Consider the following 12,297-nt stretch of genomic DNA (forward strand, 5'->3'; position numbering starts at 1 on the left):
TCATGGTTCTCCAGACTTCCAGTTGGGGTTACAATCTTGACTTCCTCTTGTTGTACTCCCTGCCCACCTCTGACTTACCTCCCAGTGCCAAGTTTTCTGAACTGTGAGGAAGGTAACTAGGTCTCGTGGGCCTTGTGCCTGCTCTACCCAGCTGGACCTCTGTCCAAAGCAGTGTGCTGCATGAAGCAAAGGAAGACCCAGAGGTAAATTTCCCATAAAGCTTTCTCAGGACGCTTAAACACCAGGGCACCTGTATTCTAGGTGGGGAGAGAAAGCCAGGTTGTTATCAATAAGAATTTTTGCTGGTAAATTACCTATATTGATCCCAAAAGAAAGGGGTATGAATCTCCAAGTCACCAGTATTTTGTTGTGATTTCTTTACTCATTGTAAATGAATATTCACTTCCATACCTGTAATTTGTATTATTTTTCTGAAAGAGCAACCCCTTTCTGAAAGTAAATTGTATAAGCTTCAAGCCCCACAAAATCTGGGTCTGCCCTTAGGAAGACCCATGGCCAAGCCCCATCTCAAATCAATGATTTCATTGATCTGGGGCCATAGATATCCGCTGAGGTCCATTTTCCCCCCTAATGGATTTTTAGCAATGTCTGGTTTTGGTTATCACAACTGAAAGTGAGGGGAAATTTGCTTTTGGCATCAAATAGCTAAAGGCCAGGAATGTTGCTAAACATCTTTTTTTTAAAAATAGGATCAGTATTTTATTTTTTAATTTTAATTATTTATTTTTTGGCTGCATTGGGTCTTCGTTGCTGTGCCCGGGCTTTCTCTAGTTGCAGTGAGCGGGGGCTACTCTTTGTTGCGGTGCAAGGGCTTCTCATTGTGGTGGCTTCTCTTGTAGTGGAGCACAGGCTCTAGGCACTTGGGCTTCAGCAGCTGTGGAGTGCAGGCTCAGTAGTTGTGGCTCATAGGCTCTAGAGCACAGGCTCAGTAGCTGTGGCACAGGGGCTTATTTGGGATCTTATTTGGGGTCTTCCCAGACCAGGGATTGAACCCGTGTCCCCTGCATTGGCAGGCATTTTCTTAACCACTGCGCCACCAGGGAAGTCCCTGCTAAACATTTGAAAATGCACAGGACAGCTCCCACAAGAAAGAATTATCCAATCAAGAATGCCCATGATATCACAGACGAGAAGCCTTGATCTAGGATGGGGCTCTGAGCGTCAGCATTTTTCAAAATGTTTCCAATTATTTGAATATTATAATAATAATTTATCATTATTATAGTAATAATAGCTAACCTTTACTACCGAGTACTATGTGCCAGTCACTGTTCTAAATTAACTAACTTGTTTAGTCTTTGGAATAGCTTGTAAGTACTATTATTGTTCCCATTCTATAGATGAGGAAATTGAGGTACAATATATTAAGAAATGTGTTCTAAGATTCAATCCCAGACAGTTGGGCTCCAAAGTCTGAGCTATTAACTGCTATTGTATACCTGAACATCCTTGACTGACTCACTTCATCCATAGAGATCTCTAGAAGGGAAGGAGAGCCCCAGGTGGTTCCTATAGCCACAATCCTCTGCTCCCATCACTTGGAAATGAAAATAAAATGCAAAAAGGACTCAAAGTAGGTATAGCTGAGATGGGGGAAGATGTATAGAACCATTCCGAACTGTGTGCCACAGGGGCCTGGGTATTTGTCCCAGTTCCCGATATGTCTATGACTAGTTCAATTTGCTGGATGTAATTTCTTAAAATGAAAGTTTTATCCAGAAATGACAGACCCATATTGGGGTACAAATTCCTTAAAAAAAAAAGTGCCTTGCCCGTTAGTCGGTAAATAGGTAATAGTAATTGTTGCTACTATCACCATCTCTGGAGCAGTAATGGGTTGTGTGGCAAATGTCCCTTTTACAGATGGCTGCCTTTAATTGAAAGCCATGCCAAACAGCTGTCAGAAGTGCTGACTACCAGACTGGGAAAAGTACCGCCAAATGGGAGGAAAGCAGACAAGTTCGGTGGCAAAATGGGAGAAATATATAACCTGAAATGACTCTCTCTTTAGTCACTCTTAGAAAATGCTGAAGTGGAAAGTACCAGCACTTTGGGACTTCTTGGTTCAATTTCAGAAAACCGAGATGAAGAAGACAGTTTCTGCCTTTAGCACAGCAGATGTGGTGGGGATAAGACAAAGGCGCAAGAACTTCTACAATAAAATAGGCCATGGAAAGAGGCACAATAAAGGGCTCTTCCAAGCTTGGAAGAGAACCCCAAGCCCCATGTGAGAAGCACAGCTGTGGCCAATTCCTTGATAACCAGCCTGGGGAGACGCTGAGCAGAGAACCTAGTAGCTGTGCCATGCTTGGACTTCTGACTTACAGAAACTGGGAGATAATAAATTTGTGTTGTTTTGAGCTGTTTGTAATAATTTTTACACAATAGAAAATGAATAGGATGAATTACATTGGTTGATTTTCAAAAGCTTAACCAAGTTTACATTCCTGGAATAAACCCTATTTGGTCACCACACACTATCCTTTATACACTGTTAGATTTGATTTGCTAAAATTTTGGTCAGAATTATTTGTATATGTTCATGAGAGATATGGCTTGATGCGAAAGTGAGAAGAAATCTGAAGGAGAAAGACACGGAGGTAAGATGAGAAAGGAAAACATTACAGATGAGAGAACAACATAGTAAAAGTGAGCAAGTGTCAGACAAGGGCTGGATGATAACCACATATGGGAAGTCAAGTGGTGGGGAAGGGCTAGAAAACTGGGGAGTAGAATGCATCCTTAGTTTAGGAGGATAATTAAAGATCCACTGAAATTTGTTGAGATGAGCAAGCCAGAATCAGTGTGTGGTTTGAAATGTACTAAGCAGAACCTGAGGGACAGTAGGGAAGCCCTTGCAATTGTCTGGTTTGAGGTCAGGAGAGCCTGAACCTTGCAGGGTAAGGGAGAGGAGAAGAAGCAAGCACTAGAAGAGATCTAGCCCCTTAGCACTCAGTCTAGATGTTAGACAGCTCTACTCTCTCTTTGGACACCTGAAGAACATCATCTGGTGATTGGAACCAACCACTGAAGGCAAATCTGAGAACTATTGACCAGCTGCAGGTCCAACTCCCTGTGTTCCTGGTGGATCCAGGCCTGGCTGGTTGGTCCCAGAAAGTACACAGTTATTAACGGTGCCTCTAGAGGCCCAACCCAGAAGGACTCCAAGAAACTGGTTTGAGTCTGCTGTCCACTCTGGGATGGGAGGTAGTTCAGTTTAATTGATGAAATAGGGGAGAAAGGAACAAGGGAGCTTGGGGAGCAGAACTGTGCTCTCTCAGTAAGGGCTTGAAGCATCTCTCTTGGGTTTGTGGTCCTAATGCAGGATCGGAAGCAGAGGCTGATGGGAAGGACTTCTCTGGAGGGTACCACCACCAGCCCTGGAGTTTATCCTACGTCAGAGGTTGGAAGGGAACAGAGCAGGCTTGGGGGAATGTAGCATGTTGGACATTTATTCTTGAGTCTTTGCTGCATGCAAGCTCCCTGTAAGAGACTCTATATTTGTGACCACATTGGGCAGTTATCCCACAATGTCCTCTAGGGAGCTGCCTCTAAATTCATTCTTTCTCCAGAAGGATAGCTTTTACTTTCACAGCAAAGTCAGGTTCCTCTAATAAAATGCTGGCATTACCTGGGGGGTGGCAGAAGAGGGGTGCTTAATACATCGGCTTATCTGACCATCTCCTCAGGGGCACAGTTATCCATAGGGAGAGGTAACATACGGAATGGGCTGAGGTGGACTGATGAGGAGAGGTGAGAACACACCTGAGAAGCTGAGTCAAAGAAGTGGGGATGGGGATTGTCTGGCCACTGGGGTGACACTGGCAAGATGAGACTCCGATTTACAATTTTGCTCCAGGTTCATCCTATAGCCTTATGTAGCACTCCCTCCCACTCCCTTCTGGTGGTTTGAATTATGTCCACTAGTCCTTTGATCTGCCACCCCTCAACAGGTGAAGAGAGCTTGACCTTCCTTCCTTTGATTAGGAGCCAGAGTTAGTGACTCCTGCTAATGGAAAGAATATGGCAGAAGTAACTGTGTTACTTCTGGGATGAAGTCATGTGGCTTTCATTTGGCCACTCTCTCTTGGATCACTGGCTCTGGGGGAAGCCAGCTGCCAAGTCATGAGGAGAGGTCCCTGTGGCACGGGACCAAGACATCCTGCCAACAGCTGTGTGAGTTCAGCCATCTTAGAAGCGGATCCTCCAACCCCAGTCAAGCCTTAAGATGGCTGCCGCCCCGTCAACATCCTGACTCCTACCTCATGGGAGCCCCTGAGCAGAACTATTCACCGTTAAGCTGCTCTCAAATTCCTGACCTAAAGAAACTGAAATGATACATATTTGTTGTTTGAAGCCACTACATTGTGTAGTCATTTGTTATGCAGCAATAGGTAACTATTATACATTCCAATGGGTCTCAATCAGCTGTTTCAGGTCAATATAATTCAGTGGCTCTTAGCATGGAAGGACCCAACAAATGAAGATTATTAAAACTAATCTTGGGGACTTCCCTGGTGGCGCAGTGGTTAAGAATCCACCTGCCAATGCAGGGGACACGGGTTCGAGCCCTGGTTCAGGAAGATCCCAGATGCCGCAGAGCAACTAAGCTCATGCGCCACAACTACTGAGCCTGCACTCTAGAGTCCATGAGCCACAACTACTGAGCCTGTGCTCTAGAGCCCACGAGCCGCAATTACTGAGTCCGCGAGCCTAGAGCCTGTACTCCACAACAAGAGAAGCCACCGCAATGAGAATCCCGTACACAATGAAGAGTAGCTCCCGCTCACCACAACTAGAGAGAAACCCATGCGCAGCAACGAAGACCGAACACAGCCAAAAATAAATAAATTAAGTAAATTTTTAAAAAAGAATCCTTAAGAAAAAGACCAGTCTCTGTATTTTGCAGGTAGGGAAATGAGCCCTCATCTGGAATAGGGCTAAAGTGCTTTGCTTTGTTTAGTTTTGCCTACTTGAATAAATGCTTTTGAAACTCAGCATAGAAAGTTGTATGTTGGAATATACAAATTCATGCAAAGCACTGGGAGGGAATCAGTACACTTTCTCCATCTGCTCTGATCGCAGAAAGCTGGCTCTTAGGTTCACTAGTCTTGACATCCATGCTTGAACAAGGAATGAACAACCTGGCTTGAACAACGACAAGATTTTGAAAATGTAGGGCACTGTCTTAGCAAAGTGCCGTCTAGACTAAGAATCCTGGGATGACTTTGGGCTGGTTTGTTTATGGACCAAACAGGGATCGCTCAGTCAGGGAAGCCAGCCAATGGGGCAGTCGGTGAACATATCTGAAAGGCCCCTGCAGGCATTCTAGAAAGATCTGTGTGGACAAAGAATATCACCTGCCATTTTAGAAAACAAAGGATGTTGCGCCCATAAAGCCATCGGCCACTGTAGCCGCCCCTGACGGTGTGCCCTGAGGGGATTCAAGATGGAGAAAAACAGGATACTGCGCTAAAATAGTTAAGGTGCATAGCAAAGGAATTATTTCAATGAGCCCAAACTCTTGCATCTTCCCATACATAGAAAAACACTAAAATCATTAACTTGAGATGTCTGTTTTTGTGATTAGCAGTAATCTTTTGATGTTGGACTACATGTTTTGTTTGTTTCTTTGTTTTTCAACAAAAACTCCTATATACCCTGGCTCCTCCCTTACCTCTTTGGAACAGTCCCTCAGAGCCATCTGAGTGTCTGACTTCTGGACTTAGGTCCTCAGTAAGTCCATGGAGTAAAATATAATTCTCAGCTTTTAGGTTGTGCATTTTTTTTCAGTTATCTGCTTAACTAACCTTGCTTAGCTCATGATAATTTTGGCTAAGTGCTTGTCAGTGGCAGTGCTTGTAGCCTAACTGGGGCTGTATTTTTGCTGTAACGTGTCCCAGTTAATGTGCACAGCAAGAGGTTGTGAGGTTTTGGACCCAGGTCCCCTGGTGGACTGGCATTTTACACAGCTTCTGCTCTGCTCGATTAACCTTGTGCTCCTCTGTGTTATAGCTGCCCTTCCTAACCCTCTGGGGAAGCCAGCAGACGCTTGTTTGAACTGGATTATAGATTATACAGATCCCTTAGGTTAAGGTTCTTAGTCGGACTGGTAGTTAACATTTATTTTTGTATCCCCAAGATTTAGCACAGGGTCTGGCTCAAAAATGTTTGAATGAATGAATGAATGGACAAAAGGATGACTACCACTCCCTGGGATGGTGAAATCCCAAAGGCGGGTCAGTCTGGCAAGTTTGATGCCTTTCCTGTTCCTTGCAGACAAGAAGCACCAGCCAGAGATCCTTAATTCTTCACTCAGAGCACAAGGACCTTTACAGATTTTCTTTCCTGTGCTTTATCCTTTTTAAATGCAAACTGCGACACCGGGTTTCACAGAGGCAGAGGATTCTTACTCTGAATCACTCTATTATATTTGAGCCTTACCTTGGCACTACTTCCTGGCCACACTGGACTCTCCCATTCCCAGATGGGCCCTGGGGTTTAGTTCCCATCAAAGACCTCCCAGGAAAGTCTGATATCTTCATCCTCAGTCTGGGCACTCTTAGCCAGGCTTAGCTGACAAAGCCACCTCAGTTCTCCCTTTCCTAACCAAAGTTTCTGGTTGACAATCCCCACTCCTCACCTCAGCCCCAGGGGAAATCATTCTGTACTGAGTTATGCTAATATATTAATCAAATAAGACTCCTGTTTTGTATATCCAGGAGCCTTTCATTTTTTGATTTTTAAAGAGGCTTTGCATATCCCTGCTCTGATTTATTGGTTTTAATGTTATTTCTCCTCACGGTTTGCCTCACTGTCTACTCGATGGGGCCCCCAAAACAGCATGTGAGGGTGACCTTCCTTTTGAGTGCTCAGTACTATTGACTGTTCATGGGCACAGCCTAGGCTACAAGGTCAGCACCCTTAGTGAGTCACCTCTTTTTTAAAACTTGCATTTTTTCCCCAGCTTTATTGAGATGTAATTGACATACAACATTGTGTAAGTTTAAAGTGTACAATGTGATAATTTAATACACGTACATATTGTGAAATGATTACAATAAGATTAATTAGTACCTCCATCAACTCACATAATTACCGTTTTGTGGTGGTGGTGTTTGTGGTAAGAACAGTTAAGATGTAGTCTCTTAGCACCTTTCGAGTATATAATACAGTATTGTTAACTATAGTTCCTTGCTGTACATTAGATCCCCAGAACTTATTCATCTTCTAACTGGACGTTTGCACCCTTCGACCAACATCTCCACCTCCAAGCCCCTGGCAACTACCATTCTACTCTGTTTCTATGAGTTCAGCTTTTTAGATTCCACATATAAGTGAGAACACACAGTATTTGCCTCTCTCTGACTTATTTCACTAAGCATAATACCCTCTAAGTGCATCCATGTTGTTGCAAATTTCAAAATTTCATCTTTTTATGGGAAAATTGTTTTTTTTTTAAATTTTACATTGGAGTAGAGTTGATTTACAATATTGTGTTAATTTCAGGTGTACAGCAAAGTGATTCGATTATACATATACATATATCTATTATTTTTCAGATTCTTTTCCCAAAAGGTTATTTCAGAATATCGAATAGCATCCCCTGTGCTATACAGTAGGTCCTTGTTGACTATTTTATATACAGTAGTGTGTATATGTTGATCCCAAACTCCTAATTTATCCCTCCCCCACCCCCTTTCCCCTTTGGTACCCATAAGTTTGTTTTCTATGTCTGTGAGTCTGTTTCTGTTTTGTAAATGATTTGTATCATTTTTTTAGACTCCACATATAGGTGATATCATATGATATTTGTCTTTTTCTGTCTGATTTACTTCATTTAGTATGATCATCTCTAGGTCCACCCATGTTGCTGCAAATGGCATTATTTCATTCTTCTTATGGCTGAGTAGTATTCCATTGTATATATGTACCACATCTTCTTTTTCTGTTTGCTGATGGGCAATTAGGTTGCTTCCATATCTTGCCTGTTGTAAATAATACTGCTATGAACACTGGGGTGCATGTATCTTTTTAATTAGTGTTTTCATTTTCTTCTGATATATACCCAGGGGTGGAATTGTTAGATCATATGGTAGTTCTATTTTTAGTTTTTTAAGGAACCTCCATACTGTTTTCCTCAGTGGCTGCACCAATTTACATTCCCACCAACTGTCTACAAGAGTTCTCTTTTCTCCACACCCTCTCCAACGTTTGTTATTTGTGGTCTTTTTGATGATAGCCATTCTGACAAGTGTGATATGTTATCTCACTGTGGTTTCGATTTCTCGGATGATTGGTGACAATGAGTATCTTTCCATGTGCCTGTTGGCCATCTAAATATCTTCTGCCCATTTTTTAATTGGGTTGTTTGGCTTTTTGATATTGAGTTGTATAAGCTGTTTACATATTTTGGATGTTAACCCCTTATTGGTCATATCATTTGCAAATATTATCTCCAGTTCAAGTAGGTTTTCTTTTTGTTTTGTCAGTGGATTCCTTTGTTGTGCAAAAGCTTTTAAGTTTAATTAGGTTCCATTTGTTTATTGTTGCTTTTGTTTCCTTTGCCTTAGGGTACTGATCCAAAAAAAAATGTTACTACAATTTATGTTAAAGGGTATTCTGCCTATGTTTTCCTTTAGGAGTTTTATAGTATCCAGTCTTACATTTAGGTCTTTAATCCATTTTGAGTTTATTTTTGTATATGGTGTGAGAAAATGTTCTAATTTATTCTTTTACATGTAGCTGTCCAGTTTCCCAGCACAACTTATTGAAAAGACTGTCTTTTCTCCATTGTATATTCTTGCTTCCTTTGTCATAGGTGAATTAACCATAAATATGTGGGTTTATTTCTGAGCTCTCTATTCTGTTTCATTTATCTATGTGTCTGTTTTTGTGCCAGTACCATACAGTTTTGATTATTGTAGCTTTGTAGGATAGTCTGAGGTCAGGGAGCTTGTTACCTCCAGCTCTGTTCTTTCTCAAGATTGTTTTGGCTACTTAGGGTTTTTTGTGTTTCCACGCAATTTTTTAAATTATTTGTTCTAGTTCTGCGAAAAATGCCGTTGGTATTTTGATAGGGATTGCATTGAATCTGTAGATTGACTTGAGTAGTATGGTCATTTTAACAATATTAATTCTTCCAGTCCATGAACACAGTATATTTTTGCATCTGTTTGTGTTGCCTCCAATTTCTTTCATCAGTTTCTTATAGTTTTCTGAGTACAGGCTTTTTACCTCCTTAGGTTAGCTCATTTAATTCTTAAAATAATTCTGTGAGGAGGTAGTAAAATTAGTCCACTGGGCTCTGTTGCTCCCTGTATTCGTTTGCTAGGTGTTTTGGAGGCTGGAAGTCTGAGATCAAAGTATTGGCAGGGTTGGCTCCTTCTAAGGGCTGTGAGGAAAACATCTGTTCCAAGCCTCTCTCGTTGCCTTGGCTTTTCCCTGTGTCTCTTCACATTGTCTTCCCTCTATTTGAATCTGTCTCTGTGTCCAAATTTCCCTTTGGATAATGGCTCCAGTCATACTGGATATGGGCCCACCCTATTGACCTCATTTTAACTTGATTACCTCTTTAAAGACCCTATCTCCAAATAAGTTCACATTTTGAGGTACTGAGGGTTATGGCTTCATCACAAGTACTGGAGGATGGGGCATGGAGGGACACAGCTCAACCCATAACAATTCCCAAATTACTGAACTGTAGGTTTCCTAACAAAGATACATGGAAGCTGGTGCTGGCCGCCTCAGTGAGGTAGAGGCAGGAGACAGCCTATGCTATGCATGAGTCGCTCACAGTTCATAAACCCACTCACTAGGGTCGCTCTCCAGGAGTGAAGCGTTCTACCTGATTCACTTGCTAAAAACAAAACAACAGGGCCCAAATGGAGTCACTTGTGCTGAACCCACGTCACCAAAATAAAACTTAGTACCTACCTAATTGCAATTTCAGCCTCTCCCAGGAATGTAATTTTAAACCAGTCAATCTGGAATTTCCTGGTCAGCAGCAGTGTGGTAATTCCCTCAATAGACCCCTCCCACCCCCAAAGAAGGATGTGGTAATCACTCTTTCTTTTGCCTGCCCCCCTCTGTCTATAAAAACGTTCCATTTTGTATGATTCTCAGAGCTCCTTTCTAATCCCTGGATGTGATGCTGCCCCATTCCTGAATCGCTGGATAAAACCAATTGGGTCCTTAAATTTACTCAGTGAATTTGTTTTTCAACACACCAAAAAGTCAAATATTTTGATTTTTTGAAGAGGTACCAAAAGATCTAGATTGAATTAGACTTTGATTCCAGGATCAGCCACCTCTTTAACGCTGAGTGACCCTAGAAATTCCTGTAGGTTCATTTCAAGAATAAGCAAGGCCTGGGCCAGCCACTAAAGCAACCGCTGAGAAATGGAACAGAAAGAACAAGAGAGAAAGGATATATTAGCAGGGATGTGAACCCAAGGAGAAGGAAGTGGAGTGTTGAGGGAAGAGGAAAGAAAAAGGAGGTCAGAGAACTGCAAACTGCCTCCAGTCACCTGAGATTTAAATTGCACTTCCTGGCTGGAGATCAAAGTAACATATGTAAATATGTTTTCAAAGGTTAAAAGTGTTATGCAATTGTAAAGTGTTATTTTCTAAGGCAGAAATACCACGACATTGTACCCTTTGGAAACTGGTACTCTAGGTTTTCTGACAGACTGCTACCTCGTCTTTCCTTCACTTAATTTTTTAGCCACAAATAAAACATTGTAACTCTTCTGTAAGTCACCAGCATCCATCTTCATTGCTTTGAGGAGGTTTGTGTTATAATCAGCAAATATGAAAAACTTCCAAGGCACATTAACCTCCGTGCTAACCTAAATGGGAGTGTCAGGTTAAAACACTCCCCTTCCTCCTGAGGTCCCAGCAAACTCTTATTGTAGAAGGCAAGAGAGTTGGAATAAATGTCCCTGACCCTCAAGTTTCATATTTTGCTCCTGGTTTCACCTAAGACCCTGTGAATAGAAATTCAGCTGTGTTCCAGAGCCTTCCAACCACTGATTCTCAAAACTACCCAAGGCCAACCTGACGGGCCTCAAACAGACCCAAGAAAGCGACTCTTCCCTTTAGTCCTTACGGACAAACTACTTACAAGTCCATACACTCCAGTTTTTATGTACATCTAGGAGCTACTCTCTAGTAGCTTGATAAGTGAATTATTAAAAGATAATCTAATTTGGAATTCATAAACCAAAATCAATGAGATACTAGTTCTTATTGAGGATTTCTAATTTCTAATTTAGTATCCCACCAAGAAGTCTGGCTTCCAGGGAAAGCTCTGATGGAGCCTCGCCCACACCTGACTGTCTCTAGACCAGTGCTTTGTCATTAGTCTGCAGTCAGTATTGCCATATTTGGGTCAAGGTCTTCAATTGCTGCCATTCTTGCTTTAATTATAATTTACTGTTAACTTAGCTTCATCATTATCAAGTTAGTTGCGATTTGGTTAGCCTTAAAGCAACTAGTGTTGCATATTCGCTTCAACTGTATTTTTTGGCCTTTAATTTTCCAGTAATTATACCTAAAGACAATTATGCATTGCAATTTGAATATGAATCATGTATGCCCTAGTTGTTAAAGCACATTGACACTTAATCCCCCCCAAATATACTTTACAATGGCCCCTCAACATTATCCCTGAGTTATTTTTCCATTGGGACGTGAGAAAGGATGGGGTTGATTGGCTGTGGGCTATTTTGCCCAGCTTAAAGTGGGCTCAAGGAGGAAAAGAAAAGGTTGAAAACCACTGTCTTACACTTGAGGAATAAACAACTGAATATACAGCACATCTTGCAAATAGCTTATAAGTGGCATGTGCAAACTCGTTCCCCTTGATAGATGCCTGGGAAATGAACGTCCACACTTACCTTCTTCCACCCCCTACTCAGCTGCAGGCTTGCTGTGCTTGTAGCAGGAAGCAACGGAGTCTGACGGATCAGGGAGCAGAGCAGTGGTAATGAATGGGAGGGGGTGGGGCTGTTCCGAGCAAAGGTTTCAGAGCAACTGTAAATAGGAGAGGCAGGGGCACAAACAACACTGAGCTCTGCAAACAGTGGCCGAAGCTCGCAGCCAGAGGTTTCTGTTCAGGGCTGTGATAAGTGCTGGTTGTACATTAGTAAATGGCAGTGACCATGAAAGCCCAAAGAGACTTTGGAAGACTGGGCATTCACACATTCAGGAATCCCTCTAAGCTGGGTCTGGGCTGACCTCAGGCACAACCGTGGTCTCACACGCTCCCTTTCC

The 12,297-nt window shown here is 42.2% G+C and overlaps 1 protein-coding gene across 1 annotated transcript in view; it reads right to left on the minus strand.

Annotated features, from left to right (window-relative positions):
* Positions 1–11,941, minus strand: part of LPGAT1 (lysophosphatidylglycerol acyltransferase 1) — a 105,396-nt gene extending 93,455 nt beyond the window's left edge. The window contains exon 1 of the mRNA XM_060130962.1: positions 11,922–11,941. The gene's annotated coding sequence lies outside the window, so the exon portion shown is untranslated. The remainder of the gene's footprint in view (positions 1–11,921) is intronic.
* Between the last annotated feature and the right edge of the window lie 356 nt (positions 11,942–12,297).

Source organism: Lagenorhynchus albirostris, chromosome 2 (genome assembly GCF_949774975.1).
Source record: "Lagenorhynchus albirostris chromosome 2, mLagAlb1.1, whole genome shotgun sequence".
NCBI classification, from domain to species: Eukaryota; Metazoa; Chordata; class Mammalia; order Artiodactyla; family Delphinidae; genus Lagenorhynchus; species Lagenorhynchus albirostris.